Raw genomic sequence first — 27,276 nt, 5'->3', positions numbered from 1 at the left:
AGACAGGCAGGGACTCAGGAATCTACTGGAAGACTCCTCATCCTATGGGGGCAGAAATCAAGCACCACGATCTCAGCCACATAACAGGGCCTTAGACTTCTGAGGGGAGGAGTGACGGTGTGAGCCCAGTGTCTGTCAGGCACACCTGTCCCCGTGCTGGCTCCGTGCCCTAGCGATAGAGAGAACTAGCTGCTAGTGTAAACTCCCAAGAAGTGGGGCAGGAGCATCTCTGCTTTGGTAGTCCTGAAGCACTTCCTAACTGCACATGTGGAGGGAGGCGTTCTCCTCCATATGGTGCCATAGATAGCCAGTGTCTGGTGGGTGATGAGGCTGTTATGGGAAGTCTTTGTGGGAGCCAAATCATCACTGATCTAAATGGTGGAGGGCACATGCAGGTCAGTTCTGAGGACTCCCGGAACAACTCGGGTGGAGCTTGGTGGGGTGGGTATCTGGGATCCCACATCAACAGGATTACGGCAGCCACAATAGTAATTCTGCCTTGCATTTTATACCAGAATGGGCTTTACAGAAATTTTCACATATATGTTCTTATTTGCTCCTCATGACCTCCCATGTGGTAGAAGCAAGTGTAATAATCTTCCTCAGTACCAAGCAGGGCTGGACTCGACACCTTTGAGACCACTTCAGCTCCATCACTCCAGGGTTCTTGAGCATTGTCCAAGGGCCCACCTTGGGCTATTCATTAGGTAGGCACACTTCAGAAGCTGTGAAGTCAAGATACATGCATTGCTTGGGGGCCTCCTCCCTGCCTGGGGTTCTGAACAGGAGACACAACACTAAAGAGGGAGAGAAAAATATTACCTTTATTAATGCTAGAGGCTAAGTGGGAAGAAGCAACTTACAGTGAGAAACAAATGACCCTGCTATTTGAGCACAGGATTGGGCAGACCTGCCTACCCTATCCCAGCAGGGGACATTTTTCCAGGTAAGACTTTGAACATAAGAAGGCAAAAGGGAATAAGAAGAAATAGAGGAAGGGGCTGGATGACTCTGTCTGGTGCTTCCCTCCAACTCACCAACCAGGTGAAGGGTGGGAAGGGCCAGGAATATCACATGAATGGACGTCCCTCCACGTGGGAGAAACATCAGAGCTAGGGAAAACATGTTCCTATACGAACAACTGTATTGTATTGACATGCAACTTCTCTTGGGGCCAGGCCCTCTATACTGGCAGGAGTGGCTTAGTTTTTTGGCCCATTAAGAGTTCATAGCCATATTAGGATTCTCCAGGGAAACAGAACCAATGGGATATATAGGAGATGAGTGTGTGGGTGTGAGTGTGTGTGTGTGTGTGTGTGTACAGAGAGAGGGGGAGTACTGGGGAGGGAAAGAGACACCAATATAAGTAAATTCACTGAACAAAATTAAATTATGAAGATTGATATCCATCCTTGGATCAATTGGTACCTCTCAGTCATCTGGCATCTGTGGACCATGCCCTGAGTCATGGGGCTTCTTAAATATTTTTTTGTGTTGAAAACAAGATAAGAATGACTTGCTTCTTGATTCAAAGAGGAGGAGAAGTGTCTGCTGTGTGCATTGCCCTGTGTTGTAGAGGACACAAAGGGGAATGATATGTGGTATTTGTTTTCTGGGAGCTCAAGGTTAAGTTGATGATGGCAAAGCATAACATAATGAATGCGTTCAAGAAGATATAAGCCAAGTGTTGTGGTCTGAGGTGGGATTAATTCCCAGCTGGAGTCTGAAAAAGGCTCTGTGGAAAAGAAAACATTTAAATTGTAGCCTGAAGAGTGAACAGAATTTTGAAAAGCAGAATTTAGGCCGAGTATGGTGGCTCAGCCTGTAATCCCAGCACTTTGGGAGGCTGAGGAGGGCAGATCGCTTGAGGTCAGGAGTTCGAGACCAGCCTGTCAACATGGTGAAACCCCGTCTCCAATAAATATTCAAAAATCAGCTGAGTGTGGTGGTGTGTGCCTGTAATTCCAGCTACTCAGAAGGCTAAGGAAGGAGAATTGCTTGAACTCGGGAGGCAGAGGTTATAGCGAGCTGAGATCACACCACTGCACTCCAGCCTGGGCAACAGAGTGAGACTCCATCGCAAAAAAGAAAACAGAAAAAGAAAAAAGAAAAGCAGAAGTTAAAGAAAAGGATATTCCAGGCTGTGTCGAATTTGAGGAATGTTGATAAATCTGGTCTTGTTAGAATATTTTTGCTGTTGTTGTTGTTTTTTGTTTTCAAGACAGAGTCTCGCTCTGTCACCAAGACTGGAGTGCAGTGGCGCCATCTCGGCTCACTGCAACCTCCGCCTCCTGGGTTCAAGAAATTCTCATGCCTCAGCCTCCCAAGTAACTAGGATTACAGGAGCCCACCACCACACCTGGCTAATTTTTGTATTTTAGTAGAGATGAGATTTCGCCATGTTGGCCAGGCTGGTCTCAAACTCCTGACCTCAGGTGATCCACCTGCCTTGGTTTCCCAAAGTGCTGTGTTTATGGGGTGTGAAGTGGGGAGGGGGATGTCTATAGGGGCCTTCTTCTTGGGGCTGGAGCATGAGAAGAAAAAATTTAAAGACAGAGCTCAGGTGGAAAAGATAGCTTACGGTTACATTGGGAAAGGCATTGAGTGTTGTGCTAAGGAGTTAAGACTTCCCTCTGAAGGTAATGGGGGGCTATTCACTGTTTTTAAGGACAGGACACACACACACACACACACACACTCACTCTATATAGCCCATTGGTTCTGTTTCCCTGAAGAATGCTGACTAACACAGCAATGAAGGAGTGCCTTCTGGCAATGCAAATGCATGAAGGAAGAATGGTGGTCAGGGGCCAGTACGAGAGCCTTGGTAACAGTTGGATGAGGACTGAACCATTGCAGAGGCGGTGGGAATGGATACAAGGGCACTCACTGGAGAGGTTTGGAAGGCAGAACCTGATAACAGGAGTAATTTTGGTTGGCATGGGAGGACGTCAATCAGGAGATTATCCCTATTTTAACTTTGAAGCGACTCTTTCTTCTGTGTCCCCCAGGTCCCATCTAGATTGAAGGTTCGTTGAAGACAGTCGGAGCTTTCATCTTTGCGTGCCCCTAGCCTTCAGCACACAGCTCTGGCCAGGTGAGTGCCATATATAAATGTTAGTGACAATGAAGTGACCCCAGGAGGATAGGCCAGGGCATGCAAATCACATGGGAGAGGGTCTGTTTGTCTCTGTGTGGGCGTGCCACCTGGCACCTGAAGTGAAAATCTGCAAAGCACACGTGTGGTACAGAGGAGCCTGTGTGGGAAATCCCTTCTTGACACCCATGAGCAGTCACCTCATTAGCATCCCCAGAATGGTAGAGGGAGGGAGCCTGATCAGTAACAGGAGGCCAGGAAGGTCCTCCTATTCATCCTGTTCTGGGCTGGGGAAGACAGGCAGGCCAGGATTCCTGCTTGAGGGGAGCACAGGTCCTGGCCACTCACCAACCTAAGAATCACCACCTATGGCCATCACAGGAGCCACAAAAGGATGTGGAAGTTATCATTGGTGATAAGTTCCCGGGGTCACCTGCAGGGGCATTTGTCTGAAAGGATGAGGGCTAAACATTCTCTTCTTTTATATTTGATTTACTTTTTTTAGAAAAAGTAATGCAAGTAGAAAATTTTTAGAGTATTTGAAAGTCCATACAATTAAAAAGATAAATAAAAACACCCATTGTCCTACCAGAAAAGACAGCTTTTGCCAAATTTTCATGATTGTAAGGCAGCATGTCTTTTCCATACATATCAGGTATATATATTATTTATCATATATACGGTGTACCATATACCATACTGCATATATGGCCACTACCAAGTAGATGGTGCTTTTCATTTTTTCAGTTAATCACCAGGGTGCACTTTTATCCTTATTTGTAGGAAGTCCAGGTTCTCATGAGATGCCCTTTTCTCTTCCATTGTTCTGAACACCAGGGGGTCACTCAATACAAAGAGAGCCAGACTTTTGGCTCAAACACAGTAGGTGACAAAGCAGGGTCTGATCCAATGCCGCTTATTTTTCCTGCTGCCACATGGTATCCCTGTTGAAAACTATTTGCCAATCCCATGGCATCTTCAAAGTTCTAGGCTATTGTTAGTACTTAGGCTGCAAGGGTACAGCTCCCTAAGTTCACACTCTCACTCTCAAACATTGCTCCCAAAGGATTACCATGAGTTCTGACGGCTGCACTGTGAGCCTCTTTCTGCCTCAGCCACACACTGTCCCAGAGTTGATTCAAACCCATAAGCCTCAGGCCCCAGTGATAAGCCTGAGTCCCCAGCATGGCATCCCTTCACCGCTCTTGTCTTTGGGGCCTTAAGGATCCTCTCCTGCCAACAAAACATGGTCAGGCCACTCGTGCTTCTGTAATTTTAAATCTTGGGTAGAAAGGTGTAGGAGTGTAGGTTACTTCCTTTCCAGAAGATTCCGAATGCCATATGCCAATTGGTCCTTCTTTTCCCCAGAAATCAGCTCTGCATATTGAGGAATATTTGTTAGGCTACAAAAGGTTTAATTCCATTGTTCTCCAAGTAATGTGCCAAACAACTAAGATCTCCTCTAAGGTGTCAGAGAGGACAGCTACAATAGATAGTTGTATGACTGACTGAAAAGTTAGCTGATTTCTCACCTAGGAAGAGAAGCAGGGGCTGCTTTGATGCATGCTCACATGGGGCTTTCCCTTTGGATCCAATAAAATCTACTGCTCTGCCCACCTGAGTGCTGTCCTGGTGATTTGGGCCTCTCTGCACTCAATGGGCAGGCTTGGAATGCCAAACATTGCCTCCCAGGGCATTGATGAAATACTCAGCTCAGCTCTCTCAATCATCAGTTAAAAAAAATGGAAATGCTTCCAAACCTCAGAGCTGAGGATTCACTCTGAATAATAATTTTATGTGAAATTGAGGTACTCTGTTCAGATTAAATCCCACGTCTTATCACTTCTTACCACACAGGTTCATGCCACTATCATTGCTCATCTGGACAATTACAATAACCTCCTAGTTTTTTTGCTTACATGCTTTCCCCTCTGTTGTCTGTGCTTCACACAGCAGCCAGGATAGATGGCTCAAAGACCTCCAGTGCCTTCCGAGAGCACACTAGAATAAAATCCACACTCCCCACTGAGGCAAGTGGACCCTCCACTGTGTGACCCCTGTGAGTCTCTCCAATCTTACCCCTTTCTCTTGTCACTCCAGCCACACTGCCCTTCTTGCTCTTCCTTGAGTAACCAAGCCTGTTTCTTCCCCAGGGCTTTTATTTGTTTTTCCTTTTTCTTAGAATGTTCTTCCTTCATTCCTTTACACAGTTCACCTTCTTGATTCATTCAAAGCTGCTCAAAAGTCACTTTTTCAGAGAGGACTTTAAAAATAGACACTGCTTCCTGACCAGCGTCCTTCCTTGCTCCCACCTGTATCCCTGGATCACACTATTTTTCTTCATAATTTTTACCATTACCCCCACATTTTTTTTTTTTTTTTTTTGAGACAGAGTCTTGCTCAGTCGCCCAGGCTGGAGTGCAGTGGTGCGATCTCAGCTCACTGCAAGCTCTGCCTCCCGGGTTCATGCCATTCTCCTGCCTCAGACTCCCGAGTAGCTGGGACTACAGGTGCCCGCCACCATGCCCAGCCAATTTTTTTGTATTTTTAGTAGAGACAGGGTTTCACCATGTTAGCCAGGATGGTCTCAATCTCCTGACCTCGTGATCTGCCCACCTTGGTCTCCCGAAGTGCTGGGATTACAGGTGTTAGCCACCGTGCCCGGCCTACCCCCCCACATTTTATACTTTATTGATTTGTTTCTTTATGTGTTGTCTGTCTTCCTAGCATTAGAACTGAAGTTCCTTGAGAAAAGGCCATGTTTACCCTTTCCGTGGTGGAGTCCACTGGTCCTAGAGCAGTGCCCGGCACATAGTAGATGCTTAATGAATGTGTTGTACATGAATAAATGAAGGAATGAGACTGTTTGTCAAATCAAATAGTCTTTAACCTATTGTTTCTTTAATCTTTTGGGTTTATAAACAGGAATAGTTAGCAATTTGGATAGGGTTTGGCCAGATAATTCTGTTTCATGTGACACTGGCTGTTGTCATTTATTCATCTGCATTCAGCTGGTGCCTAACACGGGCTGCGAGATCCAAGAAGGCTTCATTCATATGTCTGGTTCCTCAATGCTCTCTAGAAAGCCTTTTTTTCTCCACATGGCTAACTGGGCTTCGTTACATCATGGTGGTCTCAAGGTGGTTGGACTTTTTACATGGCAACTGACTTCCAAGAGGGAGCAGCAGTCCACGCACTGAGTTCTAAAATATTACCATCTTTATGACACTGGAAAAATTATTTCAATTCTCTAGGCTTAAACTTCCTCATAGGTTTAAAGTGATATCTGTATAAGAGGAGAATGGAATCCCAGAACTTCATGACCCCTATGCTAGGGACAGGGCGAGAATTACTTTTCTATTCACTTCCTTTCCACTTATAAGAACTATTGATAAGAGAGGAGTTTCTGACCAGAAGTGCAAGAAAAATTGCCATTTCAAAGCTTCATATCTTTCAGCCTAGAAAACTCACATTAAAGGGTCGTTCGTGGTTATTGAAGGCAAAGCCCAGGGGCATGAAGTAAGACTAAGGGGATCTAAAAGTGCCCTGCGTTACAAAGTAACAGAAAATTTCTATTTTCTAGCCCTGGAGCTGAGAGAATGAGAGAAAGCTCGCAGTGGGAGGTTGAGATCCCAGGTACATGGCAGCCTTAGGCCTAGGCTCTAGAAGAGGGGGGGTTGGTGAGACTGTGATGTTAAACTCCAGCCTGTTTCCTTTTCTGTAATTGCTTCCATTATCACCAAACCATCAGGAAAACTTTGTGTTGGTATTATGTGGAGGCCTAAGGAGAAGGAGCCATATTTAACCTTCAATGAAAGAGGAGAGGAGAGAGGACAACATCTCAGGAGGAAGAGGGAGAGAGGAGGTAAGAGGTGAGCTGACAGCAGGAATTTGAAGAACATTTGAGCCCATATTAGAAATCCTGGAGAAAATTAAATTAGACTTCTCTGACATAGCATGTTACCTAGGGGCTCAGGCTATTTTGTTAGGGGAGGCTGACCCCAGGATATTAGTAGAGTAGGGGATATTCTGATTTTGCACATAAAATACTTGGCCCATTACTGACTTATCTTACGTGGTGACTCCTGCTATTATTATTCAGAGTTGAAATAACTTGCCAAAGGAAGTAAAGTTTGGCATGGCAACTGGCATTCAGAACCAGGCTTATCTGAGTCTTAATATCTTCATTTTTTCCACTCTACCACATTTATTTCAAGGACTATGTACTTGCTACTAAGTCTTTATTTAGAGTATTAAAGCCAAATGAAAGACCTAGTGGCAACTTGCAGCCAAGTTATATAATGACGCACTCTAGATCACCTAAGGCAAGGCAGGGGCATTTTTAGAACTGGCTGGAGATGGCCCAAGCACAATCTCTCTTGATTATTTTGGGGTCAAGTCTCCAGAGAGCATAAGGCCCTAAGTCCATCTCTGTTCCAGACTTTAAAAATCTTGTTTATATGCTAATTGTACTCCACCTTCAGCTGGGGTTCTATCATCTGTCAAGTAAATAGTTTCGATAATGAGAAAAGCAACCAGAAATGCAAATGAAAGGAGGCAAAGAGTGTGAGTGAGCCGGAGCAAGTTTAGATGAAACTTATAAATTCCTGCTGAGAGCCGCATTGTCTCATGTGTAAACTCACACCTTTATTTTTATTTATTCTGGCATAAAAAGCTTTCCTTGCATTGGTATTGATACGGTTAACGTTTTATAGGGTGTAGAGATCATGGTCACGTTGAAATCCTCCTTCAGTAGATGGAGGATTCTTATTTTTATTGAAACATGTACTGAGTTTGAGTCAGACTGTCATTTACCCCTACCAAGGACCTGAGAATTCTTCAGGGCTGTTGGTGACCTTTAGCCCTCCTTCCATTGTTAAAATACTCTCCTCTATGTCCCCAAAGAGTGAGACTCTTCAACCCTTTTTTCTTTTTTTAGTTTTTGAGACGGAGTTTCATCTTTACGCCCAGGCTGGAGTGAGGTGGCGCAATCTCAGCTCACTGCAACCTCCTTCCCCCGGTTTCAAGCGATTCTCCTGCCTCAGCCTTTGGAGTAGCTGGGATTACAGGCATGCACCATCACGCCTGGCTAATTTTTGTATTTTTAGTAGAGACAGGGTTTCACAACCCCTTTTTCTTAACTGAGACCTAGATCTTCTTGAAGACCCAACTTCCTCTGCAGCCTCCACCAATAGAGGCTACCCATTCTACATTCCATGCAGCCTCCTCCCCAGAAAAAGTTGCTGTTTTCCTAACTCACACCTCCACCTCCAGATCAGTACTCATTAATCTTCTGATGGAAGCTTTTTTTTCTTCTAAGTCTTATCACTCACTTATGTCATGTTCTTTCCTCCTGGTCACTAACATCAGCCTATGTCCTGGTTAGTTCCTGTATTAGTCAGGGTTTTTTTAGAGGGACAGAACTAATAGGACATATATACATATAAAAACCTAATAAAGTCCGCTATATATATATATGAACATATATACCCACACACATATATATAATAGGGTATATATAATAAACTTCCCTATGTATACACACATATACACACACACATATATAAACACACACATATATATACGTGTATGTATGTGTGTGTGTGAGTTTATTAAGTATTAACTTACACGATCACAAGGTCCCACAATAGGCTGTCTGCAAGCTGAGGAACAAGGTCCCACAATAGGCCGTCTGTAAGCTGAGGAGCAAGGAAAGCCAGTCCAAGTCCAAAAACTGAAGAACCTGGAGTCCGATGTTCAAGGGCAGGAAGCGTCCAGCACAGAGAAAGATGTAGGCTGGGAGGCTAGGCCTGTCTCTCCTTTTCACATTTTTCTGTCTACTTTGTATTTGCTGGCAGCTGATTAGATTGTGCCCACCAGATTAAGGGTGGGTCTGCCTTCCCCAGCCCACTGACACAAATGTTAATATCTTTTGGCAACACCCTCACAGACACACCCGGGATCAATAGTTTGTATCCTTCAGTCCAATCAAGTTCACACTCAGTATTAACTATCACAGTTCCCTTCCTTCATTGATGATTTTGGGTTGTCTGTCAGTCATTGTCCCTATTTATTTTGGGCAGAGTCCTAGGATATTTTAACATTTGTGAGACCGTCCAACAACCCAGTCTCCAAACTGCTAGACATTGTTGACTCCAGTGTATTCTATTTCTTTCCTCATCAACCAACCTCTGCTTGGGCAGTACTCCAGGATCCTGCCCTCTGATCCCAATGTCCAGTCCTTAAAATATTCTTCCATTACACTTTGACCTCATGTGCACTTCCTGTCCCTTGATCACTCCATTTTCCTCACATTTTATTAACACCTTTCTGACTGCTTTTTTTCTGTATGCAACCTAGATCCCATGGGTTATACAGATATCTGAACCACTCTTCTGCAAGCATCTTTGATTCTTTTTCATCGTTTATGCTTCTGTTATACCACCTAGTAAAATCCCAAACTAGAATCAATAGTACTATTACTCCCTGTCTCCTTTGTTCCTGTACCTGTGAAGAGAGAGAGGAATATACTGGAAAAATAATCATATAGTTGTATGGGTTGGTGTTGGTGTGCTAAAAATTTCATGGTCTCCCATTTTAGCTTGTCCCTTAGCCCTGCCTCTCAATCTTTCATCTTTAGTTAACACTTTCTCTCATTTCCTTCAATGACTTTCATATCTTTTTTTAATCCTCATACTCAACCCCTATTTCTTCACTCTCAGCAGAAAATCAAGAAAATCAATGAAATTAAGCATAATTTCTACTCCTGAATATAAACTTTTCCACATTTACCTCAACTGTGATAGATATTTACCCATAGTTATGCCCACCCATTTTTCCTTGATAACAGAACCTTGATTTGGTTTAGGTTTGTGGTACTCATGTTCTTCAGGGAGACCAGTCTCTTGCCTAGCCCCAGTGGATTGATCATAATTAGCCTAGCCCAAAACTATGATTACTTCATTTCCCTTGCCAGCACTTGGTTTAGACATGTGAAAAAATTCTGGCCATTGAATGGAAGTCTGTTGAGGGATGCTGGGAATGTTTTTCTCTCTCAAAAAATGGAGCCTCAAAAAGAGCTCTTTATCCCTGTTTTGTTCTGATGTAGACTGGAGCTACTGCAGTGGTCTGTTTACCATGATGGGAGTAGCTGATGTGTTGAGAGTGCTAGTACAGAAACATGGAAAGAAACTGAGTCCTTGATGATATTGTTAAGCCATCAAATTAGCCAACCCTACCTGTAACCATCCCACTCTTTGACTTTTTGATAAATAAAACAATAAAGTTTTCTTATTCTTTAAACTTTATGTGGTTGGTTGGATTTTCTATTGCTTGCAAGCAAAATCATTCTAAATATTACACTGCCCCTTTTTTCCAGTCCCTAAAGTCACTCTCCTCTTTTAAAGGTCAATCTCCTCACCTGTGCTCTTAATCCTGTTGCTTATTGCTTTTTAAAAGGACTTTTTACATCATTCATCCCCCTTCCATCCTGTATCTTCTACCTTTCCTTCTCTAAGTCTGTTGACTTACTTAGGTTCTCCAATGTTAAGAGCTTCCCTTGAATCACATCTTCTAGTTCTCAACAAACCTCTCTTCTCCCCTTGTCATACAAAATTTTTGGAGTCCGTTGTAATTCTCATCTCTACTTCTTCACTTCCCATTTCTTCTCAATTCACTGAATTTGGCTTCTGGTTCCATCATTCCATCAAAATGGTCAAGTTAAAGTTATTAATGAGGACTTGGGAGGATCATGGCAGACAGGAGGTAGGACTAGATTGCAGCTCTGGAGACAGCAGCATGTGGAGGCTTGCATTGTACATTTTAGCTCCAGATGGACTGCAAGAAAAAACCAGCGATCCTGAGAGGACCCACAGATCCTCTGAAGGAGGCAGACTGCTCCTGCAGGACTTGGGAGAGACCCCAAATATTCTGAGTGCCCCAACTGCGGAAGTGGGAAAGGGAGACCCTCCTCTCCTGAACACACACACACCCACTGGAGAATTTGAAGTTCTGTTTGTGGGAGATGTCCCCGACTTTACTTGGAACTGAGTCAAGTTAGAGAGCCGAGCCTAGCAAAATACAGGGATGGAGGAGGCAGCAGGGAGGCCCTGAGAGCTCACTGAATCCCCAAGCAGCCCATTCCTGCCTGACACTACAGGGATCCATCAGGAGGGAGGCCAGAAGGGCAGGGGGTAAAACCCCACAGGGAGAAGGACTTCCCTAGCTGAACTTTGTAATAATCTGGCCAGAACTTGGGGGAGGGTGCAAATCCTGCTTGCAGACTTCACAGGCTGGGGAAGAACTAAAGCAGTTTTCTTTCACAACTGGGAGGCAGAAAGCCTGGGGCAAGTTTTCAAGCCTGCCCTCTGCCTGGAAACAGATTCGAGACTGTGGTGGGGGGCATGTTGGGAGTGAGACCAGCCCTTTGGTTTGTGTGGGAGCTGGGTGAGGCCTGTGACTGCTGGCTTTCCCCCACTTCCACGAAAACCTGCATGACTCAGCAGAGGCAGCAATAATCCTCCTAGGTACACAACTCTAGTGACCTGGGAATCTCATTCCATCCCCCACAGCAGCCACAGCAAGGCCTGCCCTAGAAGAGTCTGAGATCAGACACGCCTATCCCTGCACCCGCCTGATGGTCCTTCCCTACCTACCCTGGTAGAGGAAGACAAAGGACATATAATCTTGGGAGTTCTTGGGTCCCGCTTACTGCCAGTCCCTCTCCACACTACTACAGCTGATGCCCTCTGCAAAATGCCACCTCCTGACAGAAGGCCAACCAGCACAAAAATAGAGCATTAAACCACCAAAGCTAAGAGCATTCACAGAGTCCACTAACACCCTCTGCCACCTCCACTGGAATAGGCAGTGGTGTCCACAGCTGAGAGACCCATAGATGGTTCACATCACAGGGCTCTGTGCAGAAATCCCCAGTACCAGCCTGGAGCTGGGTAGACTTGGTGGGTGGCTAGACCCAGAAGAGAGGCAACAATCACTACAGTTTGGCTCACAGGAAGCCACAACCGCAGGGAAAGGGGGAGAGTACTACTTCAAGAGAGCACCTCGTGGGACAAAAAAAATCTGAACCACAGCCTTCAGCCCTAGACCTTCCTTCTGACAGAGCCTACACAAATGGGAAGGAACCAGAAAACCAATCCTGGTAATATGACAAAACAAGGCTCATCAACATGCCCCTCAAATCACACTACTTCACCAGCAATGAATCCAAACCAAGAAGAAATCCCTGATTTACCTGAAAAAGAATTCAGGAGGTTAGTTATTAAGCTAATCAGGGAGAGACCAGAGAAAGGTGAAGCCCAAAGCAAGGAAATCCAAAAAATGATACAAGAAGTGAAAGGAGAAATATTCAAGGAAATAGATAGCTTAAAGAAAAAACAATAAAAAAATTCAGGAAACTTTTAGAAATGTGAAATGCTCTGGAAAGTCTCAGCAATAGAATTGAACAAGTAGAAGAAAGAAATTCAGAGCTCCAAAACAAGGTCTTTGAACTAACCAAATCCAATAAAAACAAAGAAAAAAGATTAAGAAAATAGGAACAAAGCCTCCAAGAATTCTGGGATTATGTTAAACTACCAAACCTAAGATTAATCAGTGTTCCTGAGGAAGAAGACAATTCTGAAAGCTTGGAAAACATATTTGGGGGAATAATCAAGGAAAACTTCCCCAGCCTTGCTGGAGTCCTAGACATGCAAATACAAGAAGCACAAAGAACACCTGGGAGATTCCTCGCAAAAAGATCTTTGCCTAGGCACATTGTTGTCAGGTTATCCAAAGTTAAGGTGAAGGAAAGAATCTTAAGAGTTGTGAGACAGAAGCACCAGATAACCTATAAAGGAAAACCTATCATATTAACAGCAGACTTCTCAGAAGAAACCCTACGAGTTACAAGGGGTTGGGGCCCTATCTTCAACCTCCTCAAGCAAAACAAAACAAAACAATCATCAGCCAAGAATTTTGTATCAAGTGAAACTAAGCATCATACATAAAGGAAGATACAATCATTTTCAGACAAACAAATGCTGAGAGAATTCACCATTACCAAGCCATCACTACAGGAACCACTAAGAGGAGCTCTAAATCTTGAAACAAATCCTGGAAACACATCAAAAACAGAATCACTTTAAAGCATACAGGACCTATAAAACAAAAATACAGGTTAAAAATCAAAAACAAAAAAGAAATAACTCAAAGGATGCAGGCAACAAAGAGCACGATGAATGCAACAGTACATCACATTTCAATACTAGCATTGAATGTAAATGGCCTAAATGCTCCACTTAAAAGATACAAAACTGCAGAATGGATGAGAACTCACCAACCAACTTATCTGCTGCCTTCAGGAGACTCACCTAACACATAAGGACTGACATAAACTTAAAGTATAGGGGTGGAAAAAGGCATTTCATGCAAATGCACATCAAAAGCAAGCAGGGGTATCTATTCTTATATCAGACAAAACAAACTTTAAAGCAACAGTGGTTAAAAGAGACAAAGAAGGACATTATATAATGGTAAAAGGCCTTGTCCGACAGGAAAATATCACAATCCTAAACATATATGCACCTAACACTGGAGCTCCCAAATTTATTAAACCATTACTAATAGATCTAAGAAATGAGATAGACAGCAACACAATAATAGTGGGGGACTTCATTACTCCACTGACAGCACTAGACAGGTCACAAAGACAGAAAGTCAACAAAGAAACAATGGATTTAAACTATACCTTGGAACAAATGGACTTAACAGATATATACAGAGTATTTCATCCAACAACTGCTGAATATACATTCTATTCAACAGTGCATGGAACTTTCTCCAAGATAGACCACATGATAGGCCATAAAATGAGCCTCAATACAGTTCAGAAAATTGAAATTATATCGAGCACTCTCTCAGACCACAGTGGAATAAAACTGGAAATCAACTCCAAAAGGAACCCTCAAAACCATGCAAATACATGGAAATTAAATAACCTGCTCTTGAATGAGCATTGGGCCAATAACAAAATCAAGTTGAAATTTAAAAATTCTTCAAACTGAATGACAGTAATGACAAAACCTATCAAAACCTCTGGGATAACTAAGGTAGTGCTAAGAGGAAAGTTCATAGCCTTAAACACCTATATCAAAAAGTCTGAAAGAGCACAAACAGACAATCTAAGCACCTCAAGGAACTAGAGAAACAAGAAACTGAAACCCAGCAAAAGAAGAAATAACTAAGATCAGAGCAGAACTAAATGAAATTGAAACAAACAAACAAAAAACAGTACAAAAGAGAAATGAAACAAAAAGCTGGTTCTTTGAAAAGATAAATAAAATTGATAGACCATTAGCAAGATTAACCAAGAAAAGAAGACAGAAAATCCAACTAACCCCATTGAGAAATGATACAGGAGATATTACCATTGACACCACTGAAATACAAAAGATCATCCAAGGCTACTGTGAACACCTTTACGCACATAAACTAGAAAACCTAGAAGAGATGGATAAATTCCTGGAAAAACAGAACCCTCCTAGCTTAAATCAGGAAGAATTAGATACCCTGAATAAACCAAAAACAAACAATGAGATTGAAACTAAAAATTAAATTAATTATTTTATTTAAAAAATTTAAAAATTAAAAAATTACCAACAAAAAAAAAGTCCAGGACCAGATGAATTCACAGCAGAATTCTACAAGACATTCAAAGAAGAATTGGTACCAATCCTTTTGACATTATTACACAAGATAGAGAAAGAAGGAACCTTCCCTAATTCATTCTATGAAGCCAATATCACCCTAATACCAAAACCAGGAAAGGACACAACCAGAAAAGAAAACTACAGACTGATAACCTTGATGAACATAGATGCTAAAATCCTTTTTTTTTTTTTTTTTTTTTTTTGAGATGGAGTCTCGCTCTGTCGCCCAGGCTGGAGTGCAGTGGCGCAATCTCAGCTCACTGCAAGCTCTGCCTTCTGGGTTCACACTATTCTCCTGCCTCAGCCTCCCAAGTAGCTGGGACTACAGGCGCCTGCCACTGCGCCCAGCTAATTTTTTGTATTTTTAGTAGAGACGGGGTTTCACCGTGGTCTCGATCTCCTGACCTCGTGATCCGCCCACCTCAACCTCCCAAAGTGCTGAGATTACAGGCATGAGCCACCGCGCCTGGCCTTAAAATCCTTAACAAAATACTAGCTAACCAAATCCAACAATATGTCAAAAAGATAATCCACCATGATCAAGTGGGTTTCATATCAGGGATGCAGGGATGGTTTAACATACGCAAGTCAATAAATGTGATTTACCACATAAATAGAATTAAAAACAAAAATTACATGACCATCTCAATAGATGCAGAAAAACATTCAACAAAATCCAGCAACGTTTTATGATTAAAATCCTCAGCAAAACTGGCATACAAGGGTCATGCCTTAATTTAATAAAAGCCATCTATGACAAACCCACAGCCAACATAATACTGAGTGGGGAAAAGTTGAAAGCATTCCCCCTGAGAATGGGAACAAGACAAGTATACCTACTCTCACCACTCCTCTTCAACATAGTACTGGAAGTCTTAGCCAGAGCAATCAGACAAGAGAAAGAAATAAAGGGCATTCAAATCGGTAGAGGAAGTCAAACTGTCCCTGTTTGCTGATATGATCATTTACCTTGAAAACCCTAAGGAATCCCCCAGAAACCCCCTAGAACTGATAAAAGAATTCAGCAAAGTTTCTGGATACAAGATTAATGTACACAAATCAGTACTTCTTCTATACACCAACAGTGACCAAGCAGAGAATCAAATCAAGAACTCAACCCCTTTTACAATAGCCACAAAAAATAAATGAATAAATAAAATACTTAGGAATATACCTAACAAAGAAGCTGAAAGACCTCTACAAAGAAAACTACAACACACTGCTGAAAGAAATCGTAGAAGACACAAACAAATGGAAACACATCCCATGCTCATGGATGGGTGGAATCAATATTGTGAAAATGATCATACTGCCAAAAGCAATCTACAAATTCACACAATCCCCATCAAAATCCACCATCATTCTTCACGGAGTTGGAAAAAACAATTCTAAAAATCATATGGAACCAAAAAAGAGCCTGCATAGCCAAAGCAAAACTAAGCAAAAAGAATAAATCTGGAGGCATCACACTACCTGATTTCAAACTATACTATAAGGCCATAGTCATAAAAACAGTGTGATACTGGTATAAAAATAGGCACCTAGACCAATGGAACAGAATAGAGAACCCAGAAATAAACCCAAATACTTACAGACAACTGATCTTCAACAAAGCAAACAAAAATATAAAGTGGGGAAAGCACACCCTTTTCAACAAATGGTGCTGGGATAATTGGAAAGCCAAATGTGGGAGAATGGAACTGAATCCTCATCTCTCACCTAATACAAAAATCAACCCAAGATGGATAAAGGACTTAAACCTAAGACCTGCAACTATAAAAATTCTAGAAGATAACATTAGAAAAACCCTTCTAGACATGGGCTTAGGCAAGGATTTCATGACCAAAAACCCAAAAGTAATTGCAATAAAAACAAAGATAAATAGCTGGGACCTAATAAAACTAAAGAGTTTTTGCATGGCAAAAGGAACAGTTAGCAGAGTAAACAGACAATCCACAGAGTGGGAGAAAATCCTCATAATCTATACATCTGACAAAGGACTAATATCCAGAATCTACAACAAACTCAAACAAATAAGTAAGACAAAACCCAATCAATCCAATCAAAAAATGGGCTAAGGACATGAATAGACAATTCTCAAAAGAAGACATACAAATGGCCAAAAAAATATGGAAAAATGCTCAAAAATCACTAATGATCAGGAAAACACAAATCAAAACCACAATGTGATACCACCTTACTCCTGTAAGAATGGCCATAATAAAACAATCAAAAAACAGTAGATGCTGGCATGGATGCAGTGATCAGGGAACACTTCTACACTGCTGGTGGGAATATAAACTAGTATAGCCACTGTGAAAAACAGTGTGGAGATGTCTTAAAGAACTAAAAGTAGAACTACCATTTAATCCAGCAATCCCAGTACTGGGTATCTAACCAGAGGAAAAGAAGTCATTATTCAAAAAAGACACTTGCACATGCATGTTTATAGCAGCATGATTCCCAATAGCAAAATAGTGGAACCAACCCAAATGCCCATCAATCAACAAGCAGATAGAGAAACTGTGGTGTGTATATATACTCTCTCTATATGTATATAGTATACACACACACACACACACCATTTATCCATTTGTATCGTATATATGTATATATGATAGAAAAATGTGTATATATATATATATGAGAAACTCTGGTATATATATATATGTATATACCATATATATCTCATATATATGTATATACGATGGAATACTACTCAGCCATAAAAAGGAATGAATTAACAGTACTTTCAATGACCTGGATGAGATTAGAGACTATTATTCTAAGTGAAGTAACTCAGGAATGGAAAACCAAACATCGTATATTCTCTCTGATATGTAGGAGCTAAGCTATGAGGACACAAAGGCATAAGAATGATACAGTAGGCCAGGTATGGTGGCTCATGCCTGTAATCCTAGTACTTTGGGAGGCCAAGGTGGGCAGATCACGAGGTCAGGAGATTGAGACCATCCTGGCTAACACGGAGAAACCCGGTCTCTACTAAAAAAACAAAAAATTAGCCGAGAGGTGGTGGTACATGTCTGTGGTCCCAGCTACTCGGGAAGCTGAGGCAGAAGAATCGCTTGAACCCAGGAGGCAGAGGTTGCAGTGAGCCGAGGTCACACCACTGCACTCCAACCTGGGCAACAGAGCAAGACAGTAGACTTTGGGGACTTGAGAGAAAGAGTGGAAAGGGGGTGAGGGATAAAAGACAGCAAATATGGTGCAGTATATACTGCTTGGGTGATGGGTGCACCAGGATCTCACAAGTCACCACTAAAGAACTTACTCGTGTAACCAGATACCACCTGTATCCCAATAACTTATGGAAAAAAACAAAAAAACAACCCCCCCCCACCCAGCATTCTAAAAAAAATAAAAGAAAGGTGATCTTCCTTCCCTCGCCAAAAAAAGTTATTATTGATTTCTTAACCACCATGATTTAAGATTTTATGTTTTGCTGTACCTCTGCTGCATTTGATGCAAGTTGTTGAATTTCTTTACTATTTTGGCTTCCATGGAGCCACTGTCCTAGCTCTATAACACTTCTTTAGGTCTCTTATAGATAGACATGTTTCTCTTCTCTTGCCTCTTATATTTTGGTATCCCTCATGGTTATGCCATTCTTTCTTCTCATTCCACATAGTACTTCTGGATCAGTGCATCCACTTTTATGGTTTACATTGTCCCCACCTTGCTGCTGATGACTTCCAAATCTCAAATCTTTTGCCCGATGTTCAGATACTTCTGTTAAATGATTTGCTAAAAATCTGCACCAGACTGCCACTCAGCCCCTTCAACCTAATGTGGCTAGGCTGAACTCATCATCTTCCCCTCCAAACTTCCACCATCCTGTATTCTCCAGTTATGTTTGTGGCCCCACCATCTACTAATCTATGTAAGACACTTGAGGGCTACCCTGAACATTTCCTTTTATTCCCCTCTCCTCATTCAACGTACTACCAAATGCAATTTTGCCCCTCATGGAGCTCTCAGTTTTGTTCCTACCACTTCATTCCCACAGCCTCTCCTCCAGTTCAGGCTCCCATCACCTCCTTCCTAACCATAATGATGCTCTTTACCTTCTCCAACTCATTCTCCATACAGCCAGCAGAAAGTTACATCTTCACAATCAAGTTTGACTATGATATACCCTTGATTGAATTCTGTCCATGGCTTCCCAGTTTTCATATATAGAGTGAAGTGAACTTGCATTAATATGGCAAATTTTTTAATGAACAACCTCTGCTTGCTACCCCAGGTTTATTTCCTGGCATCTTGCCTCACAACTTATTCTTTAGCAACCAGAGGTTTCTTTTGCTCCCTATGTGTGATGGTTAATACCGAGTGTCAACTTGATTGGATTGAAGGATGCAAAGTATTGACCCTGGCTGTGTCTGTGAGGGTGTTGCCAAAGGAGATTAACAGTTGAGTCAGTGGGCTGGGGAAAGCAGATCCACGACCCACCCTTAATCTGGTGGGCACAATCTAATCAGCTGCCAATGAATATAAAGCAGGCAAAAAAATGTGAAGAGGAGAGACTGGCCTAGCCCCCCAGCCTACACCTTTCTCCCATGCTGGATGCTTCCTGCTCTCAAACATCTGACTCCAAATTCTTTAGTTTTGAGACTCAGATTGGCTCTCCTTGGTCCTCAAGCTTTCAGAGAGCCTATTGTGGGACCTTGTGATTGTGTAAGTTAACACTTAATAAACTACCCTTTATGTGTATGTGTGTGCATATATATATCTCTACATATATATGTGTATATATGTAGATATATATATACATATTATATATATAGATATATATATACACACTCATACAAAGGGTAGTTTATATATATATCTACATATATATAAACTATATACATATAAAGGGTAGATATATATGTCTACATATATACATATGTATGTATATTGTATATATATTCATATATATAATATATATAATATATATAATATATAATATGTATATAATATAGATATATATAATATGTATATAATATAGATAATATATATAATATGTATATAATATAGATATTATATATAATATGTATATAATATATATATTTTATATATAATATGTATATAATATATATATTATATATAATATATATATCTCCTATTAGTTCTGTCCCTCTAGGGAGCCCTGACTAATATAGATTTTGGTACCGGGGTGGTTCTAGAGGAACAGAATATTAAAGATGGAGTTCTTTTTTTGATTTGGGAGTTTCTGGAGTGGACTGCTTAATATGATTAGACCCCAAAATGCTAAGGATTCTACTTTTAATAGTATGGAGAACATTGATAGTCCTTGGCATAAACTGTTGTGAAAGATATGCAAAATAAATGCATTTGACACTCTTGATTCACCACTCATGAGAGGCAAGGAGTTTAGCTATTCTATACATAATACCTTTGACCATATGTGGAGAATCAAGGAACATAATGAAGCTGGTTGGTTGCTCCTAAGTTCAGTGGACAAAGTGATGAAAGAAAATGATGAACTCAGGGATTCTTTCTCCAAGTTTCAGAAGCAGATACTGAGCCTCAAATCTGCTAAGATTGCCCTGAGTGAGAGTCTTATCTCCTGTAGAGAAAGAGCTGAAATTGTTGAAAAGCAGACATAAGCTCTTATCATGTGAGTGGCTGATCTATAAGGAAAGATTCATGCACAGCCTCTCCAGGTGTCTACTGTTAAAGTGAGGTCATTGATTGGAAAAAAATGAGACCCTGCAACTTAGAATGGGGATGTGTGGGAGGGCCCTGATGAAGCTGGGGACACTGAGTTTTTAAACTCTGATGAAACTTTTTTTGCCACAAAGAACAGCTTCCCCATCCTCAGTAGTGGCAACACCCTCTCCCTGATCCATGCTGCCATCAGCCTTTCTACCTTTGTCTGAGGAGATAAACCCAGTGCTGCCTGAGGCAACAGTGATAGCCTCACCTGAGGCAGTTGCCAGGCAAAATAATGTTGATTATCCTCAGGAGCCACCCCCAACACCTCTGTTTGCTTCCAGACCCATAACTAGACTAAAGTCCTGGTGGGCATCTAGAGGTGAGGTTGATAGTGTGACCCATGCGGAAGTGCACTACACTGGAAAAGAAGTGCTTGAATTTTCTAATTTACATAAACAGAAATCTGGAGAACATGCATGGGAATGGATATTAAGGGTATGGGATAAGGGGGAAAGAACGTATAGTTGGATCAGGGTGAATTTATTGATTTGGGCCCAGTAAGTAGGAACTCTGCATTTAATGTTGCAGCTAGGGGAATTAAAAAAAGTTCTAATAGTTTATTTGGTTGGTTAGCTGAAATATGGATTAAAAATGGCCCACTGTGAGCAAGCTGGAAATACCTGATCTTCCTTAGTTTAATGTAGAGGAAGGTATCCGAAGGCTTAGGGAAATTGGGATGGTGGAGTAGATTAGTCACTTTAAAACTACTCATTCCAGCTGGGAGGATCCAGAAGATATACCCTTGACCAATGCCTTGTGAAGTGGATTTTTGAGGGCAGCACCTGCATCTTTGAAGAGCCCTGTAATTGCTCTTCTCTGTATGTCAGATCTAATGGTGGGAACAGCAGTCACTCAACTACAAAATGTAAGTACAATGGGAATAATTGGATCCTGAGGTGGCACGGGCCAAGTGGCAGCACTCAACTGTCAAAGGTAAGGTGGGCATAGCTATGTAATGGACAACAGAGGCAAAGTGGAAATCAGAATAGTATGACTCACGTAGAGCTCTGGCATTGGCTAATAAATCACAGTGTTCCTAGAAGTGAAATTGATAGGAAGCCTACTGCATTCCTACTTAAATTATATGAACAGAAAAATTCTAGGTCAAATAGACAAAAGACTAATTTGAATTATAAAAACAGAGAATCACAGCCCCTTAATCAATTTCCTGACTTGAGTCAGTTAACAGACCCAGAACCCCTTGAATGAAGGGGAGGCCACGTCCCCTTGAGGAAGGACACCACTACATTACTAACAATTTATGCAGTGAATTTTTCTCCCATCCTTCCCCAGGGAGACCTCCAGCCTTGTACCAGGGTAACTGCACTGGGGAAAAGGAAATGATCAGACATTTCAGGAACTACTGGACACTGGCTCTCTGAGCTGACATTGATTCCAGGGGACCCAAAACGTCATTGTGGTCCTCCAGTTAAAGTAGGGGCTTATGGAGGTCAGGTAATTAGTGGAGTTTTAGCTCAGATCTGACTTACAGTGGGTCCCCAGACTCATCTTGTGGTCATTTTCCCAGTGCCAGAATGTATAATTGGCATAGACATACTTAGCAGCTGTCAGAACCCTCACATTGGCTCCCTGACTGGTAGGGTGAGTGCTATTATGGTGGGAAAGGCCAAACAGAAGCCATTAGAGCTGCCTCTACCTAGAAAAACAGTAAATCAAAAACAATATTGCATCCCTGGAGGGACTGCAGAGATTAGTGCCACCATGAAGGACAGGGGTAATGATTTCCACCACACCCCAGTTCAACTCTCCCATTTGGGCTGTGCAGAAGATGGGTGGATCTTGGGGAATGACAGTGAATTATCATAAGCTTAACCAAGTGGTAACTCCAATTGCAGCTGCTGTACCAAATGTGGTTTCATTGCTTGAGCAAATTAACATGTCTCCTGGTACCTGCTATGCAACCATTGACTTGGCAAATGCCTTTTTCTCCATTTCTGTTTATAAGGCCCACAGAAGCAATTTGCCTTCAGCTGGCAAGGCCAGCAATATACCTTTACAGGCCTACCTCAGGGATATATCAACTCTCTGTCTGTGTGTCATAATCTTATTCCGAGAGACCCAGATCACTTTTTGCTTCTGCAAAATATCACACTGGTCCATTACATTGATGACATTATGCTGATTGGATCCAGTGAGCAAGAATTAACATACACACTGGACTTACTGGTGAGACATTTGTGTGCCAGAGGATGGGAAATAAATCTGACTGAGATTCAGGAACCTTCTACCTCAGTAAAATTTCTATGGGTCCAGTGGTGTGGAATATCTGTCAAGATATTCCTTCTAAGGAGAAGGATAAGTTGCTGCATTTGTTCCCCCCTACAACCAAGAAAAAGGCATCCCTATTTGGATTTTGAAGGCAACACATTCCTCATTTGGGTGTGTTACTCCAGTGCATTTATCGAGTGACCTGAAAGGCTGCCAGTTTAGAGTGTGGTCCAGAACAAGAGAAGGCTCAGCAACAGGCGCAGGCTGCTGTGCAAGCTGCTCTGCCACTTGAGCCACATGACCCATGTGGCTCTTGAGGTATCAGTGGCAGATAGGGATGCTGTTTGGAGCCTTTGGTAGACTCCCATAGGTGATTCACAGTGGAGGCCTCTAGGATTTTGGAGCAAGGCCCTGTCATCTGTAGATAGCTACTCTCCTTTTGAGAGACAGCTCTTGGCCTGTTACTGGGCTTTGGTGGTAACTGAAAGTCACTGTGTGACCTGAACTGCCTATCATGAACTGGGTGCTTTCTGACCCATCTAGCCATAAAGTGGGTCATGTACAGTAGCATTCCATCATCAAATGGAAGTAGTATATATGTGATCACGTTCAAGCAAGTCCTGAAGGCACAAGTCAGTTACATGAGAAAGTGGCTTAAATGCCCATGGTCTTCATTCCTGCCACCCTGCCTTCTCTTTCCCAGCCTGCACTCATGGGGAGTTCCCTATGATCAGTTGACACAGGAAGAGAAGATTAGGACCTGGTTCACAGATGGTTCTACACGATATGCAGGCACCACCTGAAAGTGGACAGCTGCAGCACTACAACCCCTTTCTAGGACATCCCTGAAGGACAGCAGTGAAGGGAAATCTTCCCAGTGGACAGAACTTTGAGCAGTGCACCTGATTGTGCACTTTGCATGGAAGGAGAAATGGCCAGGTGTGTGGTTATATACTGAGTAATGGGCTGTAGCCAATGGTTTGGCTGGATGTTCAGGGACTTGGAAGAAGCATGATTGGAAAATTGGTGACAAAGAAATTTGGGGAAGAGGTAGGCGGATGGACCTCTCTGAGTGGTCAAAAACTGTGAAGATATTTTTATCCCCTGTGATTGCTCACCAATGGGTGACCTTGGCAGAGGAGGATTTTAATAATGAAGTGGGTAGGATGACCTGTTTTGTAGTCACTACTCAGCCTCTTTCCCCAGTCGCCCCTGGCATCGCCAAATGGGCCCATGAACAAAGTGGCCATGGTGACAGGGATGGAGGTTACACATGGACTTAGCAACATGGACTTCCACTCACCAAGGCTGACCTGGCTACGGCCACTGCTGAGTGCCCAATTTGCCAGCAGCGGAGACCAACACTGAGCCCTCCATATGGCACCATTCCTCGGGGTGATCAGCCAGCTACCTGGTGGCAAGTTGATTATACTGGATATCTTCCATCACGGAAAGGGCAGAGTTTTGTCCTCATTGGAACAGACACTTACTCTGGATATGGGTTTGCCTATCCTGCATGTAATGCTACTGCCAAGACTACCATCTGTGAACTCATAAAATGCCTTATCCACCGTCATGGTACTTCACACAACATTGCCTCTGACTAAGGCACTCACTTTACGGCTAAAGCAGTGTGGCAGTGGGCTCATGCTCATGGAATTCACTGGGTCTTAACCATGTTCCCTGTCATCCTGAAGCAGCTGGATTGATAGAATGGTGGAATGGCTTTTTGAAGTCACAATTACAATGCCAACTAGGTGACAATACTTTGCCAGCCTGGGACAAAGTTCTCCAGAAGGCTGTGCATGCTCTGAATCAGCATCCAATATATGGTACTCTTTCTCCCATAGCCAGGATTCACAGGTCCAGGAATCAAGGGGTAGAAGTGGCACAACTCACCATCACCCCTAGTGATCCATTAGCAAAATTTTTGCTCCCTTTTCCTGCGACATTACGTTCTGCTGGCCTAGAGGTCTTAGTTCCAGAGGAAAGAACCCTGCCACCAGGAGATATGACAATGATTCAATTAAACTGGAAGTTAAGGTTGCCAACTGGCCACTTTGGGCTCCTGCTACTTTTAAGTCAACAGGCTAAGAAGGGAGTTACAGTGTTGGCTGGGGTGATTGACCCAGACTATCAAGATGAAATCAGTCTACTACTCCATAACTGAGGTAAGGAAGAGTATGCATGGAATACAGGAGATCCATTAGCACATCTCTTAGTATTACCATGCCCTGTGATTAAGGTCAGTGGGATACTACAACAGCCCAATCCAGGCAGGACTATAAATGGTCCAGACCCCTCAGGAATGAAGGTTTGGATCACTCCACCAGGAAAAAACCACGACTTGCTGAGGTGCTTGCTGAAGGCAAAGGGAATTCAGAATGGGTAGTAGAAGAAGGTAGTCATCAATACCAGCTATGACCACGTGAACAGCTGCAGACACGAGGACTGTAACTGTCATGAGTATTTCCTCCTTCTTTTGTTAAAAACAAAAGTGCATGTATACACTTGTACTAAGAAAATATCTTCATTCTATTTCCTCTTCCTTTATCATGTGACATAATATTTATTGACTTAATATCAGCGTTTAAATATTGTTAACTTTATGTAATAGTATTTGGGTTGGGGATTGGTGCATTTCAGGTTGTATGTAGGATAGTTGTATTATGTTAGGCACAATTATGACCTTCTTATTGTCTTTATTTGAAGATTATATATGATCTCAGGAGATGTGTATGGGTTCAGGTTGACAAGGGGTGAAGTTGTGATAGTTAATACAGAGTGTCAACTTGATTGGATTGAAGGATGCAAAGTATTGACCCTGGGTGTTTCTGTGAGGGTGTTGGCAAAGGAGATTAACATTTGAGTCAGTGGGGTGGGGAAGGCAGACCCACCCTTAATCTGGTATATATATATGATATATATATATATCTGGTATATATATATGATATATATATATATATCTGGTATATATATATGATATATATATATATCTGGTATATATATATGAATATATATATATCTGGTATATATATGAATATATATATATCTGGTATATATATATGAATATATATATCTGGTATATATATGAATATATATATATATGGTATATATATATGAATATATATATCTGGTATATATATATGAATATATATATATCTGGTATATATGTGATATATATATATCTGGTATATATATATGATATATATATATCTAGTATATATATATATATATCATATATATGATATATATATATATATATATATCATATATATGATATATATATATATATATATATCCTATTAGTCCTGTCCCTCTAGGGAACCCTGACTAATACGCTATGCATAAGGTATTATTTCTCAAAACATGAACACACACACACACACACACACACACATACACACACACACACACACCACTTTGTCTATCTCATTCTCTAAGTTGGATGCCATTTTACAATCCTATCATAGGACTCTGTCATTTGAGAGGAGTCTTGTTACTATCTGGGTTGCCAGTGATTAGCCCAGAGCAGGGATTCCATATTTGTTGAAGGAATAAACGGATGAATAAGTATATCCTCTAGGGGGTTCAGTTTCCTGGATTTGACTATAGATTGGGCCTCTCTGTTCCTTCAGCTCAGAGCCTGTAGAGTGAACTAAGAACTGTGCCTACAGATACCTCTGAGATTACCTTGTCATAGTTCCCATATATCCCATCCTATTGTAATTCTTAGATTGTGTTGTCACTGTTCTGGTGTTGGAATGTAGAAAGATTTCTCCATGGGTCCACATGCAAGAAATAGTAAAAACAACTTATGATTCTGGGATTATTTGTATAAAGTGAACATATGCATAAATAAACTGTTTGGTCCATTTTCAGGCTACCATAGAGGATGTTGTTTTCTGATTTTTTTTTTCCTTTGCCTCCTTATTCTCCCACACTCATTACCTCAGAACTGCTGGATGAAGAGATCCCCTGTCAAAAGAAGGAAAATCTTAGAGCTGGAGGAGGCTGAGAAACAAAGCAGTGGCCCCCGAGAACTTTGCCTCTTCCTGGATTTTATAGCCTACTGCATAAAAGTCTTTTCCAGTTTAGAAATGTTCCTTTCTCCATGAACGCCACTCTCCCTCCACCATTCATTTGGGAAATGCTGTTTCCCAAATACCCACCTGGAAGCCTCTGTACTCAGCTGGCCATATATGAAAAATGTAGAAGGTTAGCCCTGGGCACACTGTGGAATACATGGATTTAAATGCACTGTCTCGTGTCCCTTTCCTCCCTGCAACACAGAGAGAAAAGAAGGGACCTTCATCAGTGAATCAGAGGCAGAACTTCAGGCCAGAGAGATGGAACTATATGGGGTAGGCAGGCCTTTTGTTGATTCATGTCTTCAGTCCACATTACAGAGGCAATTGCATATTTGACCTCTTAATCAGAATAGGGTAACATTTATCTTTGACCAATAAGTTTTAAGATTCTTCAGACTTCCTGTAAATT

The sequence above is a fragment of the Pongo abelii genome, chromosome 1 (assembly GCF_028885655.2).
Source record: "Pongo abelii isolate AG06213 chromosome 1, NHGRI_mPonAbe1-v2.0_pri, whole genome shotgun sequence".
Classification (NCBI taxonomy): domain Eukaryota; kingdom Metazoa; phylum Chordata; class Mammalia; order Primates; family Hominidae; genus Pongo; species Pongo abelii.
Note: the sequence above shows the minus strand (reverse complement) of the source record.